Genomic DNA, 19,218 nt, shown 5'->3' with positions numbered 1-19,218 from the left:
GGTCGTGAATATATATATTTTTTTCCCTGAATCATCCCGCGGGCTCGATTGGACCTCTTCGCGGCGGGTAGTTTGACAGCCCTGTTGTAGACAGTGCGAGAGGGAGGACAGGCAGGTGATAGAGAAAGGTCGCACTCAATCCGAAGGTTTGAGATGTGCATATTTTAACGCAAGGAGTGTTGTGAACAAAGCGAATGAGTTTACAGCGTGGATCACTACTTGGACATATGATGTGGTGGTGATTACTGAGACTTGCGTGGACCAGAGACAGGAATGTTTACTTCAAGTGCCAGGTTTTAGATGTTTCAGAAAGGACAGGGCGGGAGGCAAAAGAGCTGGGTGTGGCACTATTGATCAGAGATCGCGTCACGGCTGCAGAAAAGGTGGACGCCATGGGCAGGTTGTCTATGGAAACTCCGTGGGTGGAGGTTAGGAGCAAGTAGGGGTCAATAAACTTACTGGGTGTTTTTATAGGCCGCCCAACAGTAACAGGGATATCGTGGAGCAGATAAGGAAACAGATCCTGGAAAGGCGTGATAATAACACATTGTCGTGATTGGAGATTTTAATTTCACTAGAGCAAGGGGTTTACATGGGGTGGAGTTTGTTAGGTGTGTTCAGGAAGTTTTCTTGACACAATATGCAGATAAGCTTACAAGAGGAGAGGCTGTACTTGATTTAGCATTAGGAAATGAACCTGGTAAGGTGTCAGATCTCTCAGTGGGAGAGTATTTTGGAGATAGTGATCGTAATTCTATCTCCTTTAGAATAACATTGGAGAGAGAAACAGACAAGTTAGAAAAACGTTTCATTGGAGTAAGGGGAATTATGGGGCTATCAGGCTGGAAATTGGAGGTTTAAATTGGAAATAGATGTTCTCAGGGAAAAGTATGGAACAAATGTGGCAAATAATCAGGGGATACTTGTGTGGAGTTCTGCATAGGTACGTTACAATCAGACAGGGAATTTATGGTTGGGTACAGGAACAGCGGTGTACAAAGGCTGTAATATATCTAGTCAAGAAGAAAAGAAAAGCTTACAAAAGGTTTAGAGAGCTAGGTAATTTTAGAAAACTAGTAGATTATAAGGGAAATAGGAATGAGTTTAAGAAGAAAATTAGGAAAGCCAGAAGAGGCCATGAGAAGACTTTGGCGGGCAGGAAAAAGCAAAGCCACAAGGCATTCTACAAGTATGTGATGAGCAAGAGGATAAGACGTGGAAAGAAGAGGACCGATCAAGTGTGACCGTGGGAAAGTGTGTATGGAACCGAAGGAAATAGCAGAGGTACTTAATGAATACCTAACCTCAGGATTTGCCATGGAAAAGGATCTTGTTGATTGTAGTGATGAGTTGCAGCAGACTGAAAAGCTTGAGCATCTAGATATTAAAAAAGAGGATGTGCTGGAGCTCTTGGTAGCATTAATTTGGGTAAGTCGCTGGGACCGGATGAGATGCACCCCAGGCTACTGTGCAAACGACGGAGGAGATTGCTGAGCCTCTGGCGATGATCTTTGCATCATCAATGGGGACGGGGGAGGTTCCGGAGGATTGGAGGGTTGGGGTTGTGGTTCCTTTATTGAAGATAAGGAGTAGAGATAGCTCAGGAAATTATAGACCTGTGAGTCTTACCTCAGTGGTTGGTAAGTTCATGGAGAAGATCCTCAGAGACAAGATTTATGAAATTTTGGAGAGGTATAATATGATTAAGAGTAGTCAGCGTGGTTTTGCCAAGGGCAGGTCATGCCTGATTGATTTTTTTCAGGATGTGACTAAACACATGAAGATAGAGCAGTAGATGTAGTGTATATGGATTTCACCAAGGCATTTGATAAGGTACCCAACGCAAGCCTTATTGAGCAATTAGGGAGGCAAGGGATCAAAGGAGGCACTGCATTGTGGAACCAGAACTGGCGTGCCCAGAGAAAGCAAAGAATGGTTGTAAACGGATCATATTCTGCATGCAGGTCGGGCACCAGTGGAGTGTCCTAGGTATCTGTTCTGGGACCCTTACTCTGCGTAATTTCTGTAAATGACCTGCATGACGAAGTGGAATGATGGGTTAGTAAGTTTCATGGTGCCACAAAGATTGAAGGTGTTGTGGCTAGTGCGGAGGGCTGTCGGAGGTCACAGCTTATATAGATAGAATGCAAAATTCTCTAAGAAGTGGCAGATGGAGGTCAACCCAGATAAGTGTGAAGTGGTTCATTTTGGTAGGTCAATTATGATAGCAGAATATAGTATTAACGGTAAGACTTTTGGCAGTGTGGAGGATCGGAGAGATCTTGGTTTCCTAGTCCATAGGACACTCAAAGCAGCTGCGCAGGTTGTCTCTGTGGTTAAGAAGTCGTACGGTGTGTTGGCCTTCATCAATCGTGGAATTGAATTTTGGAGGCGAGAGGTAATGTTGCATCCATATAGGACCCTTGTCAGAACACACAGAGTACTCTGGTCACCTCACTACAGGAAAGATGTGGAAGCCATAGAAAGGGTGCAGAGGAGATTTGCAAGCATGTTGCCTGGATTGGGGAGCATGCCTTATGAGATTAGGTTGATAGAACTCGGCCTTTTCTCCTTGGAGCCACGGATGATGAGATGTGACCTGATAGAGGTATACAAGATGGTGAGAGGCATTGATCGTGTGGATAGTCAGAGGCTTTTTTAACAGGGCTGAAACGGTTGCCACAAGCGGACAAAGGTTTTAGGTGCTCGGGATTACGTACAGAGATGTCAGGGGTAAGTTTTTTACTCAGTGAGTGGGGAGTGCGTGGAATGGGCTGCCGGCAACGGCGGTGGAGGCGGATATGGAAAGGTCTTTTAAGAGATTTTTATGTAGGTACATGGAGCTGAGTAAAATAGAGGGCTATAGGTAAGTGTAGTAATTTCTAAGGTAGGGACATGTTCGGTCCAACTCCGTCGGCCGAAGGGGCTGTATTGTGTTGTGGGTTTTCGATGTTTCTATGTTTCCATGTTTCTCCTGACGCATGTTCTGAAACCCCGCCATGAGCTTCAGTGAGCTCCCTATCGTACTAAAAACGCTCTCCAAAGCCTCTAGATACTCGCTAACCGTAGTTTACTCAGCTCTCACTACGTCTGCCGCCAACGCCTTCAAACTTCCCAAAAAATCTCTGTCCCTCACCGTCATCAGCGCACTACCACTCATGTAACAAATGAGAGGTCTGCAGAGCCCTGGTATCATACTCCTCTTCCCCTCGATGGTGGGCGTTATTCTAGAGAATATATTTAGCTTCCGGTGGCGACCCACTGCCTGTGCACTGGGCCAATTATTCGCCACGGCGGTAAGGACTGCTGCCAACTCAGAACTCTCACTCTTCATTAGTGACGGGGACTAATTTGACATCCAAATACGACCACTCTTTCCCCTCACTCCTCAGAGATGATGGAAACGTGTTTTTGAAACCTCCGCCCCCAGCTGCGGTAAATTCAACTTGTGACTCTGTCCTCTACTCTACCTTCTCCTCCGCCCAGATAGTATGGCCAGGCCATGGTCCTGCCTCACCTGGGGAACCGATACACGATGGCATTTCCACTACCGTTAAGGCATCGATAGTCTAAACTAAAACAAGGTCTGAGCCCGCGATTTTGATCAAAACGCCGCGCTACGATCTCAACTTTGCCAATATCGTTATCCGTACACAAAAGTCCAATTAACAGTTCATCCGGGGTACGAATATCCACTCCACTCAACACGGATGAATTAGTTCCAGGTAACCCCACAGAGGAGCACCACCGGTGCACCCCAGCAGCACCCATATCAGCACAGATTTAAACAGACAGCCTACTGGATCAATGCTCAGGGCAATCACACAGCACCAACGGAATCAATCCCGAAAGTAGCTCCCATAATTGTAACCTTTAGGCTCGGCCACCACGTGTTCGTCTCGGGGAAGACAACTTCTGGCCCGCCAAACTGAGAAATCTCGTTCGTGTGGGGGCTGCGTGATGTATTACCCGGTTACAATTCCGCGCTGCAAAATATCCGACAGTACACCGTATGTAATTAACTTATTGAACTTTATAAATCTTAATCTGAATATAGAGTTCGTAAGAAAAATGAAAGGATAAAGAGCCCATTTTAAAGGAAAAGTCAAAAGTGCACGTTTGAGCTCACTGTGATACGGACACTCATTAACCATCAACCTCCTCCTGGTTTCTCCGACTTTCGTATCCTCTCTCCCACTCCACTCCGTCTAGTGGTCTACCAGGTCTACCGACAAAAGACCGCGAAAATCTCTCTTTCAGACTCACAGGAAAGAACAAAATTTCCCTCACTGGAGAGTCCCTACATTCCAAGCCCCGTTATCACCAGTCATAACCCAAACAAACACTTAAATCCTACACCATCAAACACCTAAATCATACTCCCATGCAAAATTAAACTCTTAAATTAACAGGAATTACAGTTAGAAACTAAAATAATTTCGAAGGTGTTTTTTTTTTCATCGTCCAATATCAGGGAAAATGCACTACTGCATATGCACCTTGGGCAGCAAGATACAGTGAATCTGCGATGCCCCGTACGTGATACAAAGATATTACATTACCTGGAAAGCCTACTGCTGCAAGCACCGGCAAGTATTTTTTTTTTTAAACAAACGCTTTCTCCATCTGGTTCCGATCAATTATAACACTTCTGGTAACAGGTGGACGGATAAGATGAAGCGAATTCAGTATGGATAAAATGTGCGCTGAGCTGTCCTGTCTTTCCTGTGGGTTAGTGCTTCAGACGAAACCATCAGCTCGTTACAGTTCCAAAGAGAAATTCCACTGCGTCCAAGGGTATCTCAACATTTCAACAAGTCCAGAAAATTTGAGCACATGCAGAAAGGCTCCACACAAGCAGCAGTTTATCACAACGAATACCACAGATTCGCCAACCGCAAGCTGGAGAAATCCCTCCTCATCTCTGTTCTAAAGGGACCTCCCTGTGTTTTGTGCCCCGTAGTTCAGATGGTGAAGGAGTTCCGTGGTTTGTTTGCCTTCACCAATAAGACCTTTGGTGGAGTTGGTATGTCATGTTATAGTGGTACAAATTATTCATTGGGGTGCGCTTGGATCACCGTGTGCAGTTTAAATCACCACACTGTAGGAAGGATGCAATTAAGCTGGAGATGGTGCAGCTTATTCGCAAGGATGTTGACTGGACTGGAGAGTTTGATTTCGAAGGAAAGATTGTTTGGGCGGGAACTGTTTTCCTCGGTGGTTCGCTGGCAGAAGAGCGGCCTGATAGAATTTTATAAACCGTGAGATAAATGAGATAAAAATGTCTAACCCTAGACGTCACAGCTTTAACGTGAGAGAGACGGTAAGTTGAAAAGATCTGCGGGATAAAATTATTTCTTTGCGTTGAGAGTTGTCTATGGCTGACCTGCTCTGCCATGGGGAGTACTGGAAGCATTTACGATAGTGGCATTTGAGGGCTTTGAGATAGGCACGTGAATATGTAGGAAATGGAAGGACAGGGATCGCACACAAAAAAAGAGATTTAGTGTAGCCCCCCTGGCCAGCCTCAGGGTCGCTCGGATCGCTGTCGTCTAGGGAAACAGCCCTCGGCCCCGCCAATCTGAGTAATTAGTTTGTGTGGATGCTGTGTGATGTACCCCACCCCGCCCAAATAACAGACAATGCACCAGATACGATTAAATGATTTACTCTTTATAGATATTACTGGAACTATATAATTAATAGAGAATAAAATATAAAAGGAAAAGACAAGGCACCACACTTATCAAAGTTCAATCACTTCGTGCACAAACAGTTGGAGCTCAGGACCCTTCTTCTTCACCCCACGACTCATCGGACCACCTCGACCGGCCGCCTGGGATCAACAACGGTGTTCGACCAGAGACTCCACACGAGTCCGTCTCCGTCCCCTCTCCTCGCCGTTAGCGGACTCACAGCACCTGGTCCATCTTCTGTGTCTCTCTCCCGCCTTCTCCCTCAAAACCCCGCTCATACAATATCTTCAAATACACCAAAAACATAACAAATATCCCAAATGGTTCGTAACATTTTCTTGTCACACTATCACCCAAAACAAGCTACTAGCGCAAAAAACCTTCTCAGCGTTTACATAACAAAGAAACATTCCCAAGTATAACTTAACAAAGAAACCATTTTAATTAGCCAAGGCAGTAACATAAGACACGAAACCCCCTTACATTAGTTGTTTTTTTTTTGACATTTGTTCAGCAGAGACGTCGTGTGCCGTGGTGTTATTCATGTGCTATACTATACTGTGCTCTCGGTGAGCAGCAATGATGTTAGCAAAGGGCGCACATAATTTTTACTGTGAACACAAGAGGGACTGCAGAATGGTGCGTTACCTCATTGGCACCAGTGTTAAGCATGACACCGAGCAAGCACAGGAAGGATGAGCAGCCAGTTGTCATGATCCCAAAGGCTCTAAACAACGGAGACAGAGAGAGAGTAATGAGAGAGAGAGACAGCAAGAGTGTGAGAAAGAGGGATAGAGGGGTAGAGGGAGGAGGAGGAACACAGAGAGAAAGAGAGAGAGAGAGAGAGAGAGAGATAGAGAGAGAGAGGTGGGGAGAAAGAGGGAGATGAGGTTGTCCAAAGCAATACAGGGAATTAACTTGCAAATTTAGAATAAAGTCTTCATTATGTTGATTTCAGGTATACCTTCTGTTCCTCGTGCAACCGTGCGAAGAGCTAGGAAGGCACTACAGTTAAACGTGTAGCAAAGGAATTGGTGCAGTGGGATTGTTTCCGATATCGGGATCATTTAACTCACTTTCAGGGCAGGTAGGTCCGGTGTAATGCCAACAGGCTACACCTAAGATAAAGCCGTTTCACTGCCAGCGCTTGGGAGAGTTTAAAATTGTGTGGCATGGTGGTGGCAAGCAATGCTTACAGATCAGCAGATATCTTTCCACGGACGGTAGAGGCAAATTCGAGTAATGTTGAAAGGAAGACCTATTCCCCCTACGACAATGGTGGGACAGAGATGCTGAAATACTTATTTACTTATCTCGTGATAGAGCACAGAGAGGATTTACAACACCAACCACACCGCTGTGCAGATCACTGGCAGTCAAACCAATCCACATTGTGAAATCGCAGCCCAACAAAGACCACACTCTGCCCACCGTAGACAGGGAGCTTTCAGCACCAGGACAGCACAGATCTGTACAAACCAGTTTTTGGATGCACAGATTCGGCCCAGTAAAATTCCAACACTGTACATCAAGGAGATGGAAATGTATTAAGCAAACATGATGCTGCCAGGACACAGACTTCTGCAATATCAACAATGCGAGGAGTTGCCGATATATTCCTGGTATAAGCCCCAAGCACTCGACCCCCACTATGAAAGACCCAACACCCCCACGACCGAGACACACACACTACAGTCTGCAGAAATAACCAGCAGCTACCTATAAGGAAAATATACTGCACAACCTAACACGTTCAAGAATGGGACACACACTTACTGTGTATAACCCAACGCTATCTGCAGTGAGCACTCTGGCCTGCCCGCACTCAGCACTTTATTGCACAGTTGCAACCGAGTACATCCTCAGCACTTCAACGACAGATATGTGTAAAACACTGACAATAGACTGGAGGAAGTTCCCGCGCTTCAAAAAGGCAACAATTATGCCAGTGTCTAATAAGAATAATATGAGCTGCCTTAATGAATATCGCCCGGTAGCACTCACATCTTTAGAGATTAAATGCTTTGACAGTTTGGTCATGACTGGACTATTCTCCTGTCTCAGCAAAGGCCTGCAACCATTGAAATTTGCCTATCGCCACAATAGGTCAACAGCAGAAGAAATTCAATCACAATTCACATGGCTTTAGACCACCTGGACAGCACAAACACTTATGTCAGGATGCTGTTCATCGACTATACCATCATTCCAAAAATGGTCACTGAGAAGTTGTAGAACCGGGGCATCTGGACCTCCTTCTGCAATTGGATCCTCGACTTCCTAATGGGATGACCACAATCTGTGAGTATTGGTGATAATATCTCCTCCTCGCAGACGATCAACACTGGTACATCTCAGGCTGTGTGCTTAGCCCACTGCTGTACTCTCTATATACGTATGACTGCGTGGGTAAGTACAGATCAAAGACCATCAAAAATATGCCAATTAGTGGAGTGGTGTCGCATCAACAACCTGGCACACAACGTCAGTAAGACGAAAGAGTTGATTATGCAATTTAGGAAGGGTAAGGCGAAGAGAGATCAGAAATGGAGAGTGTAAGCTGTTTCAAGTTGTTCCTGGGTGTCAAGATCTCTGAGGATCTAACCTGGACGCAACATATCAATGCAGTTATAAATAAGGCAAAACGGCAGCTATCCTTCACTAGGAGTTGAAGAGATTTGGTATGTCAACAACACACTCAAAAACTTCTGTAGTTTTACCGTGGAAAGCATTCTGACAGACTATATTACTGACTGGTAGTGAGAGGCGTGGCAAGTGCACAGCAACCAAAGAAGCTGCAGAGGGTCGCAAATTTGTTTGGCACCATCTTTGGTACTAGCCTGCAAAGTTCCTAGGACATCTTCAAAGAGTGGCGTCTCAGAAAGGCAGCGTCTGTTATTAAGGAACTCCAGCACCCAGAACATGCCCTGTTCTCACTGCTACTAGCAGGTGGGAGGTACAGAAGCCTGAAGGCACACATTCAGTGATTCAGGAACAGCTTCTTCCGCTCTGCCAACCGCTTCCGGAATGGGCATTGAACGCTTGGCACTTGCTCACTTTTTAAATACATATTATTCCTGTTTTGCATGATTTTTAATCTATTCAATATACGCCTACTATCATTGATTGACCTATTTATTATTACTATTTTAATATTTTGCTTTCTTCCGTCTATACTATGTTTTACATTGTACTGTTGCCGCTAAGTTATCAAATTTCAGGACACATGCCGGTGACAATAAACCTGATTCTGATAAAATTTATTCCTCTTCATAGATACTGCCCGAGGCTGCAAAATTCCTCCAACATGTTTGTGTGCGTTACGTTCCGCATTGCAGTGCAACATCTTGTAGTGCCACACTGTTCCAACCCTCCAGCCTGCTCTCAGTACCACATAGGAGGCCATGAACGATCCCTGTTGCACCCCCCGCCCCCATATGGAAAACGTATTACATCGCTCTTTATTTATCCCCTGTAGGAGAGCCTTCAGTCCATGTTAAAACACGTCTACGGTTTACATGGCATTTTTGTTTATAACACTAAATGTAGAGACTTGAGATATGCCTTCTGCGAATTTGTGGTCATGTCAACATGGTTTATATTATCAGGTCTCTCCTAAATATCCTAACCTTAAACAGTGGGAGGAAAGCGATTGCTCGTTTCAATGAATTTCTGTCTCGTGTCAGATTTTTACTTATTTTGGTCCTTGTAGTTCTGTGGTTATCCTCGGTTCCAGCAGTGGACAAGAGTGCTGACTTCGTTCCTGTTAGAGTGCTCACTGCACAGCGCGTTGAGTGGATTACAATATGTGTGTGTGTTAATTTGCAGACTTCATTGTCCTTATAGAAAGCGCCTGACTCTTTCTGTACTGTGCAGTGTGTGTGTGGTGGGGGGTGGTGGTGGGGTGAGGCGAATTGCTGGCATGAGTGTCGGATGTTGGATAAACCTTCAATAACCTCCCTTAATGAAGTGTAGAGATCTGTATCCCCGCCGGACCATGTTTGTTCTTTTAATTTGCTGACCTCTTTGTTGTGGATTTCGCTGGAATTCTACAGTACCGACTCTGTCCACATCAACAACTGGATTATGCAGGTCAGTGTATTTCTCGTGTTGAAATATCCTGGTGCAGAGTTCCCTGTCCACATTGGGCTCTAAGTTTGATCTATGGTGGGTTGGCAGTTCACAGTGTAGAGTGGGTCATTGATGTCCTATCTACACAGCAGAGTGGTTGGCACCATAAATCCAATCTATGATGTATCGGTCTAAACAGAAATAAACACTTCAGTATCTCAGTCTAACCATTGTCCTGTGCCGACCTGGATTTCCTTTCAGTATTACTCGGCCTCCCTTCTACAGTCCGCTGAATGGGATATGTTGACCTGCAGCACTAGTTCCTACCATCGTGCCTCGTAGCTGTAAACAATAACAGGTCCTGTCACCGAAACAACTGGAGAGGAATTTTGCTCCCCTCCATTATATATGTAACCTGTCATCATTGCACAGTTCCCAACCGCCATGGGAGAGAACCCAATGATCCCTATAACTGAAACGATTCCACTGAACCAACCCCTTGGGCACACTGTCTTCCAAGTTCATCGCCCGCTTTCACGTTGAATACGGAATGCGCTGGCGTTGATTCTTCCTCTTCCTGCTTGGCGTCGTACACATCATCCTGCATTCTCATTAGTGGTCACAGATGAAGTTGTGTGTGCTCCTGGCTGACATTATTACCGGTCATTGATAACACAGAACATTATAGCACCTCGGCTGACTATGCCTATGGTAAATACAATGACAAATAAAAACAGATCTCCTCTCTTTCTGTATGATCCAGATCTCTCGATTTCCTGCATATTCATGTGCCTGTCGGAAACCTCTTAAATGTCGCTATCACACATGCTTCTTCCGCTCCCCGTGGCAGTGCCTGCCAGATACCAACCACTCTCAACGTAAAGGAATAATCTCTTCCTCCACATCATTGAATTTACACTGTCTCTGAACTTAAAGCAGTGCCTTCAGCTGAATGAATTTTATTTTTTTTTACCAGGAATAATAATGCTGACGATAGGCGGCGCGTCAGCAGGCGGCAGCAACCTCTCCAAACCTGGTGCTGCTTTAATTTATTTATTTTTTAACTTGGGCACTAGGGCACAATTTTTAATTGCACATGGACAGATTATTATATTGCAATTTCTCCTCTACTGTGCAATTGTCTGGTCTATTATTTATTGTACTGCTCTGCAGCGTTTTGTGCACTTTATGTCGTCCTGTGTAGGTCTGTAGTCTGGTGTAGTTTTGTGACTTGACTTGACTTTACTGTCTACCCCATATATATATATATATATATACACACACATACATATATAATTTTTTATATAATTCTGTCACGCCTCTCCTCAGTCACGTAACCGCCGAGGGAAATAATCCCCGCGCTTGGATCATGCCTTCAAATTCCAGCCTTCTATTCCAGTCAATAACTGTACAATATTCAGCTTAATTATTTTTTCCTACTGTTTTGTCACCGAAATTGCACAGGGTGAACTAAGGACGAACTAATTAATAATTTGTACAGGTATAGGACAGTTACCAAACACCTCCAATGCCTCTATGATGACAGCAAAATGCCGCCCACTTCCTGCACCATCTGGTTTCCACGGCACAAACAGTTGCTTCCACGGGTACTCTATTAAATTGGGCTTGTTGATATCGGGCACGCAGTTAGATTTCTCTTTGAAGATTTCACTGGCTGATGTTGTCGCCTGAAGCACTGACAACACTGGAAAGACAGGACGGCGACTAAATTGGCCCCTCCAAGTTTGGTTGATAGCACATTTCACCCACATTGAACTGATTTCATCTTATTGGTACGCTTGATACTGGCAATATTAGAATTGATCGGTAACTGAATGAGATAGCGCTTGTTATCCAAATATTAATCAAGATTATAATGATTAAATAATGTGTTTAACTATTCAAGCATTGCGAAACAGAACTGCACTCGCGCTCTTCACTGAATATGTTTGGAAACAACGTCAAATGAATGTCTTTCTAATTCTTCTCCAATAACTGAATATGATAGATAATCACACAATGTTTAAAAATAGTTTGCGCTGCGTGTTTGTTCAGTAGATTGTGCCTAATAACACCATTGGGAACACTAATTGAATAAAGCGTGGTTCCGACTGGTACATAAGAAATATTTAAAGCAGTGTTTGCAGACAGTTACGGCATTTTGTACAACTGATCGTCACTTCAGTTATAAAATGGGATATTCCGTAATTTACAACATCGTCAGAATTTACTACCCGGTGCTTGCAGCAATCAGTCTTCCAGGTAATGTTACTTCTTTGCGTTACGTTAGTGGTATCGTAGATTAACTGTACCTTGATGCCCAAGGTGTAGAATGCATTGTGCTGTCACTGGACGATGAAAAGCAACCTTCGGCACTGATTTATATTCTAACTGTAATTCGCGTTAATTTAACTGTTTAATTATACATGGGTATTTGACTGAGGAGTTTGATATATATATGTGTGTGTGTGTGTGTGTGTGTGTGTGTGTGTGTGTGTGTGTGTGTGTGTGTGTGTGTATATATGTGTGTGATTTTAACCTAAGCATATATTACCACGTCGTACTATTGTTAACACAACTATATACAACAACATGTTTAAACATGTTTGCAAAAGGCGCAGGCAGGACAATATCATACATACACATTCCTGGCGGAACTCAGTCGGTCAGGCAGCACCTACGAAGAGGAATAAATATTCAACGCTTCGCATCGAGGCCGTTCGCGAGGATTTCATCAAAACAGGTTGCAAAAACACTACTTCACATAGCATTCTGATAGTGACAGCAATGAGTAACCAGACCCGGTCACCGCCCAGTCGGTGTGGCGTGATAGCTCCCTCTGCAGTCCCGGCTCATTTCCGCTCATAGTGCGGTGGAAGTGTACTCAATGGTCGTGGACACTCAATAACTTGCACGCGGCACCCATTCAAAGTTTGGCATCTCTCTGGTCGTCGGGCACCATACATTCATGACGCCTCGCTGGTGTCTCTGTGCTTCTTCACGGAGCGCACAGCGTTTGACATCTGACTTTATACTGGATAAACTGCCAGACTGTGAGCAGTTCGTCCTGAGCGTTTCACATCTTGTGAGGTCAGAAGGCTTTCCCTGCCGTCTCTAAATACCTCCTGATTTCCAGTGAAATGCACTCGTGGCTATTTTGTCAATGTAATTATGACATAATTTGATTTTAAATGTAAGGCAATTAAATTCCATTTAAAGAAGTTCAAATACGCCATGCAGTCTGCAATTAAATCCATTCGCTCCACCATACACCCTGTTCTCAGCAAAACGCCATCCTATCAGGATAGTTTTTGATAACCTCACCTTCCCGGACTGGTATCGGGAACATTGTTAACTACTTAATGGAGAGGCCTGAGGCGCTCTGCTGCCGGTTTCCGGCGTTCATTCTGTAGCTGCCCCCACCCACTCACCGGTAAGCCTCAGGCTCGCTCAACTCGCTGTCGTCTAGGGGAAGCAGCCTTCGGCCCCGCCAAATCGGGTAACTGAGTTTGTGTAAATGCTGTGTGATGTACCCCACCCCGCCAAATAACAGACAATGCACCATTTATGAGTAAATGATTACAATTTATAGATATTACTGGAACTAAGTAATTAATAGAGATAAAATATAAAAAGAAAGTGAAAGGCGCCAAACTTATCAAAGCTCAACCTCTTCGTGCACAAACAGTTGTTGCTCTAGTAACGATCCTCTTTTCACCATTCAGTCCCTCTGACCACCTCGACCCACCTTCTGGGACCAACCACGGTGGTCGACCAGATGCTCCACACGAGTCTGTCTTCGTCTCCTCTCCTCGTGGAAAAGCCTGGACCTCGGACTCCGGCTCGGGGTCCGCTCCGTCGGCTAGCTCACGGCATCGCGTCCACTCTCCCTCTCCCCAACGCGCCTTCTGCCCAAAAACCCGCGCATCACAATAGCTCACAGACACACAGGAAAGAATAACATCTATCTCAATTGGTTAGCAACTGAAAACAAGTCCCTCTATAACCCAAACAAACTGCTAGCAAGAGAACTTTCTCAGCAGTTATATTACCAAAGAAGCCATTTTGATTAGCCTAAGCAGTAACATAAAAGAAGAAACCCCTTACAATTCCATTAGTTAACTTCTGGACGTGAAACTGGCGAGATATAGATTGTTCATTAAAACCATATAGTCAGCGTGATCGGGTCATACGCATCCCATGTCTGTCATCGCAAATGGACTATTAACCTGACTCTAGAACATATCCCAATCGATTATTACTCATTCTACTCTCATAAAGTCACACTGATCACTCTACGATAAATGATAGTAATTTTTTCTTAATAACTTTTTTCAGTTAATTTAACAGCGATTGTGATCCTGTCCCGCGGGAAATGCGGTCTTTCCAAATGCATCACTCTCTATCTGGTGTCCATGGCGGTAGCCGATCTGATGGGTGTCATCGTAGTTATTATATTACAGAGAATTAATTATATCTATTTGTTTACTAATTTTTTGCTCATCACTCCGGCGTGTTCGGTGCTCCTTGTCCTGAGTATCGCAATCTGGGACTGCTCCGTTTTATTGACGGTGGCTTTCACTTTCGATCGCTGCATTGCCATCTGCTGTCAGAAACTGCGAAACCGATATTGCACCGAGAAGACAGCGACTGTGGTGATCGCAACCGTGAGTGCAGCGTGTTGTGCCAAGGCCATTCCGTCTTACTTTGCTGTGGATCGATGGCGTTGTGCCCCTGTGGCTGAATACTTCACGTCACCCCTGTGGAAAGCCTACCAGGTGTTTGACAGCATCACAACACCGTTAATACCAATCTGTCTAATTATGCTCTTTAATGTTTCAACCGTCAATCGGATTATAGCGACAAACAGAATTCGGCAGGTACTTCGGAAAAGCAGCGAAAATCGTACTGATCCAGAGGTGGCGAACCGGAGAAAGTCAATGATTCTGTTGTTCGCTCTTTCAGCCAATTTTATATTATTTTGGATGCCCACTGTTGTACATTCTTTGAGCTGGCAACTCGAAAACTATTTCTATACAGACAGATATCTCAGCAAACCGACCTATATCCTGCAACAATGTGGGTTTATCTTGTCTTCACTCAGTACCTGCACCAACACGTGTATCTATGGACTGACACAGAGAAAATTCAGGGAGGAACTGAAGAATGGAGTGAAATACCTGTTTGCTGCAGTGGGTGAGATCTACAAATAAAATGCAAACACAATTATTCCCTCTTGCAACTTCAAAACAATGATTTGGAAGATTATTTGAATTAAGCTACAAGTGACAGTTATTTTCGAATCTCACTTTCCAGACGATGAACAACAATTCAGCAACAGGGATTAAGTTCTTATACTTCCCACGGAAAAAAAAAATATTGACTGGGCTAGAGTGAAATTTCCGCCTACTATAGCTGATCAGAGGGATATAGCATATAAAATATAAATTGTTGTTTCAATTGAAAATTATCCTTTTGCCTCTGAGTTACGGCATGTTTGTTTTTAATTTTCCTCTCTTTGAATGACAACATCGGACAGTAACATCAATATAATAATTGTATAATAATTTGGAATGTTCTATCCCTCATAGTAAGTTGTCCATTCCAGAATGGTCGGGAATACCGATGTCACAAGGGATCCTTTATACTACCAGTCACGAATGTGAAGAGATCAGCTGGGATTTGGTCATTGTACTTAGGTAATCCCGGCGCCTTTGAAATAAATTAATATCTTAGTGATAGAGGAGAGAAATATGCTCCTCTGACCTTATCCATAAGACAATAAGACCCTCAGATATTGGAGCAGAATTATGCGATTTCACCCATCGAGCCTGCCTCGCCATTTCACCATGGCTGATCCAATTCTCCTGTCAGCCACAGTCTACTGATATCTCATCATATCACTAATGTCCTTATTCATGCGGAATCTCTTAAGCTCTGCCTGAAACATACTTAAAGATATGGCCTGATAGCTGTCTGAGGCAAATATTTGCACAGATTCACCGCTCTCTGGCTAATGTATTTCCGCTCATCGCCATTCTAAAAGGAGATCTCTCTGTTCTGCGACAGTATCCTTTGATCATAGACTTTACCACCATAGGAAACATGGTCGCCACTTCCACCCTATGAAGGTCACACATTTTTCAATAGCTTTCAATTCGATCACCGCTCATTGTTCTCAATTCCAGTGAATACAGCTTCCAAAAAATCAAGCGCTTTTTATCTCACAAGCTATTTAATAGTGGAATAATTTATGGGATCCGCCGTTGAAACCTCTCCAATTTCAGCACATCATTTTTAAGATAAGGCCCCCGCGGCTGCTCACAATACGCCAAGTGAGGCCACAGGAGTGCTTTCCAAAGTCTCAGCGTCACATTCTTGTTTTTATGTTTTAGTCCTCCAGAAATGAAGGCTAACATCTCATTTGTCTACTTCACCACAGCCTCAACCTGCAAATGAATCTTTACGGAATCATGCACAAGAGCTGGCAAGTCCCCTTGAGACTCAGCATTAGTCTATTTTCTCTACATTTGGAAGATACCATCCCTTTCATTTATTCCACCGAGCTGCATGACTATACACCTCCCGATACTGTATTCCATCAGCCATTTCTTTGCCCACTTTCCAAATCCAAGCCCTTCTGCAGCTACTGTACTTCTTCAAACCTACCTACCTCACCATATATTTTCATTTCGTCTGCAAACATTGCAACAAAGCCATGAATCCCATTATCCAAATTATTGACATATTAATAATCGGCGCCAACACAGAACTTCCGGTCACTTGTAGCCAACAAGAAAAAGTTCACTTTATTCTTACGCTTTCCCTTCTGCCAATCTATCAATGCTTTATTCATGCTGGAATCTCTTTTGCAGTAACCAGATCAGGTAAATTCTTAAGTCGCCTCATATGTGGCGATATGCATTCTTAAAATCAAATTCACATCAACCTATTCGCGTTGGACTGTACTGCTTTTTTTTTATTTCTTCAGCGGATCCAAAAGATTTGACAGGCAAGGTCTTCCTTTGAGGAAAGATTGCCGACCAAGGCCTATTTTATGATGTGTCTCAAGTACCCTGAGGCCCCAGACTGCATAATCGATTCCACATCCTCCCAACCAGTGAGGTCAACTAGATAACTGGCCTATAGTTTCCTTACTTCTACCTCTGTTCTTTCCTAAAAACTGTAGTGACATTTTTAATTTTCCTGACTTCCGGAACTGTTGTAGAATCTGACGATTCCTAAAATATCATTACTCATGCTTCCACGATCTCTTCAACCACCTATTCAGTACCGTGGGTTTTATACCATCTGGTCCTGGTAAGTTATCGAACTTCCAAAACTCTCGTTCGTTGTATGCACTAAGGAAGACAACACAAGACTAATTAAGCATCACACCTACAGGCTGGAATCATAATTCGCACCAGAAAAAAATGCGAAATAGCAATCGGTTAATCGGATATCCATGTGTGGCCCGTTATGGTCCCTCATCTCTTCTCCACACCTTTCCATCTCCTCTCTTGTCTCCTCCTCCTTTCCTTTCACCTCTCTTCCCTCCTATTCGGCATGAAATTCAACCCTTTACCTTTCCCACCTATTATCTCCCAACTTCTCACTTCAACCCATTCTCCAATCAACCCACCTTCTCCCATCACCTGTCATCTTCCTTCACCAGCTAGTTTGTAATCCTTCTTCTCCACTCACTTTCTTCGTCTAGTGTCTTTACCCTTCCTTTTCAGTCCTGCTATATGGTCCCGACTCGGACGTTCCACACTTTATTCTTCTCCATGGATACTGATTGACCTGTTCTGTTCCGTCAGCATTTTGTGTGTGTTCCTCTGATCCGTGTGCCAGAATTGCACATCTTCGCCCGTCATTCATCTGTCGTTTCGGCTTACTTGTCCTTATAAGCTCATTAAGACAAAGAAGCAGAATTAGGCTAAATGGCCCATCAAGACTGCTCCGGAATGCAAGCACAGCTGGTCACATTTTATTCCCCTCCCCAGCGCCAGTCTCTGGCCTTTTCTAAGAGAAGGGATCCAAAACTGTTCACAATACTCATAATTCTGCTCTGAATTCTAGATTTCTTGAAAAAAAATAGTAACACTGCAACTGCTTTTCTCACCAATCACACAATCTGCAAGTTAACCTTTTGGTGTTTTGCACTACCACTTTCAACTCTGGCTCTCAGATTATTGTATTTTCTCCCCATTTAGAGAATGGTATGCACGTTTATTTATTCTACCAAAGTCCAAACAATATATTTAGTAACATCGTAATTCGTTTCCCAGTAACTTGGAGCATTCTACCACTCTGTTTAAGTCCTTCTGAGGCCTTCTGGTTTCCCCAAACTACCTGCTCCTCCACTAATCTACGTATCATCTGCAAACATGGCAGTAATCCGTCTATCCCACAATCCAAACCATTAACATACAACAGGGAATGAAACAGGTCCGATAACAACCCCTGTACAACACCGTTAGTCACTAGCAGGATCCTTTTATTCCTACCTGCTTCCTCGTACCAATGAGCCAATGCCCTAAACATGCCAGCAGCTTTCCTGAATTCCATGGGCTCTTGCCTTAGGAAGGAGCCTCCTGTTTGGCACCTTGTCATCGGCGTTATTTGAAAATCCAAACATTCAGCAACCACTCACCACATTTATTTATCCCACTTGTATTCTCCTCAAATAATTCCAACAGGTTCGTCCGGCAAGATGCTCCCTTCCAGAACCCATGCTGACTTTGTCATATTTGTCCTGTGTCACCGAGTGCACCGTAACCTCATCCTTAGTAATTGAGTCTAACATCTTCCCAATCACTGATTTCAGGGTAACTGCTCTACAATTCCTTTTCTGCTATGTCCCTCCATCTTAAAGAGCGGAGTGACATTTGCAGCTTTCCCGTCTTCCGAAAATACGAGAAAGTCGTATGATTCTTGAAAGATCGTTACTAATCCCTCCACAGTCTCGAAGGAGCAGTTCATCTGATTTTGGTAACGTACGTACGTGCGTTTATGTCCTTCAGCATTTTGAGCACGAACTCCGTTATAACAGCAAATGTACTCACTTCCCTTCCCCCATACCTTTTAACACCCGGCATACTGCTAGTTTCTTACACTGAATCAAAACACTCATTTATTTCATCTGCCAGCTCCTTGTCCCCCGTTATTATTGCTCCGACCCCATTTTCCAGCCGTCTTATATCCACACGCATCTCTTTTATTTTTCAAGCTGGCTTTATGTATCCACTTTGATATTGTTTGCTACTTTCCTTTCATAATTCATCTTTTCCTCCTAATAATATTTAGCTGTTTTCTGCAAGTTTTTAACAGCTTTCCAATCCTATATCTTCCCGCGGAACTTTGCCTTGCTGCACGCCATCTCTCTTGCTTTTACATTAGCTCTGAATACATCCTTGTCAGCTAAGATTGTAATATTTTCCCGTTTGGG

This window comes from Mobula birostris, chromosome 28, assembly GCF_030028105.1.
Source record: "Mobula birostris isolate sMobBir1 chromosome 28, sMobBir1.hap1, whole genome shotgun sequence".
Lineage (NCBI taxonomy): Eukaryota > Metazoa > Chordata > Chondrichthyes > Myliobatiformes > Myliobatidae > Mobula > Mobula birostris.
The sequence above is the reverse complement of the archived record's forward strand: the minus strand, read 5'-3'. Positions refer to the sequence as shown.